We start from the raw sequence: 1,744 nt of genomic DNA, 5'->3' as shown, positions 1-1,744 counted from the left end.
TTGCCTGAGGAGGGGATTGTCATGTCTAGCGGCTACGTCAAATCGTTTCTCCGCGTTTTGTCTTATTGTCTGTGTAGCGTTTGTGTATTGTAAGTCTCGTAATATGTCAGTGTTTCTTACGTACCAGGGCGCGTCGGTGGCCGTGCGGAGGGCTATGTTTTCCACAGCCTGTAATGACTTTAAGTGGCTTTTTGCCGCGTGACCCCACGCCGTGGAGGCGTAGGTTAGCTGCGGTTGAAGTACCACCTTGATAAGCGTTCGCTTATTCCTTAAACTGAGGGTGTTTCCACCTTTGAGTAAGGGATAGAGCCTAGCCCTGGTGGTCTTCGCTCGCGCCACCGTCTCCACGATGTGCGGTTTCCACGTGAGACGCTGGTCCATCGTCACGCCCAGGTATCGTGTTTGTCGATTCCAGGAGATAGGTTCCTGGGATAGTGTCAGTCTGTCGAGGTTTTGTGGGATTTTTCGTTTGGTAAAAAGGATAGCCGAACTTTTGTTGGGATTAATTTTGACTTTCCACCTGTTGCACCAGGTTTCAAGTTGGTCTAAGGAGTTTTGGAGGAGGGAGACGGAATATCTAGGATCTACGGATTGGGATGTGATTGTCAGGTCGTCGGCGTATAAGTATATGTTGGTGTTGGGGGGATGTGGGATGTCGGAGTTGTAAATGGTGTATAGGTGTGGAGACAGGACGGTGCCCTGGGGGACACCGGCCTCCATGGGACGGGTGGTGGAGTGATTAACTCGAAATATATCAACTACCTATATTTTATTTTAAAAGAAGCACAAAGCATAAATTATATTTGTAAATAATAAGAGAACCTATATCATCTGCAGAAGGGCTATCACACTTATATTGGGTAGAGGCAAGGTAAATAATAATAAGTCTTTAGTATGTTCACTGTATTCCACTAAACACGAAACGTAAATGAAACATTGCTAATGAGCTGTTTTACTGAACATTTGACACATTAACTAGAAACGTTTCTGTTTCATTACAGAAATATACCACTTGAAAACTTATTTAGTGAAACAGTCGAAACGTTGCAATTGAAGTTGAAGAGTTTGAAACATTACTAGAAACATTCCCTTTCGATCTCGGAAACATAACAGCTTTTGCTTATCTTAAGCCGGCCACTCACGTTCCAGTATACCTGTTCAGGTCACCTGTCCAGGTAAACGCGAGCGTGTATGTGACAAAACTGACAGGTATTCTGGCCTAAACAGGCGACCTGCAAACAATCGAAATTTTATATATTTTACCTGTGGTAAAGTGCTACCTTCAGGCAAGACTACGCGTGTGTGACGTTGTACATGTGTAGGTCTCACTTATTCCCTAGANGGTAAATAATAATAAGTTTTTAGTATGTTCATTGTATTCCACTAAACACGAAACGTAAATGAAACGTTGCAAATGAGCTGTTTTACTGAACATTTGACACATTAACTAGAAACGTTTCTGTTTCATTACAGAAATGTAGCACTTGAAAACTTATTTAGTGAAACATAGTCGAAACGTTCCAATTGAAGAGTTTGAAACATTACTCGAAACATTCCCTTTCGATCTCGGAAACATAACAGCTTTTGCTTATCTTAAGCCGGCCACTCACGTTCCGGTATACCTGTTCAGGTCACCTGTCCAGGTAAACGCGAGCGCGCCATTATTCTATGGCTAGAAATTGGCCTCAATGATTTGGGATCGAGGGGGATTATCCCTCTTTATCCTGCCTCATCTCGTGTAGGC

This window comes from Anoplophora glabripennis, unplaced genomic scaffold, assembly GCF_000390285.2.
Source record: "Anoplophora glabripennis isolate ALB-LARVAE unplaced genomic scaffold, Agla_2.0 scaffold1254, whole genome shotgun sequence".
Lineage (NCBI taxonomy): Eukaryota > Metazoa > Arthropoda > Insecta > Coleoptera > Cerambycidae > Anoplophora > Anoplophora glabripennis.
This window is presented reverse-complemented; position numbering follows the sequence as displayed.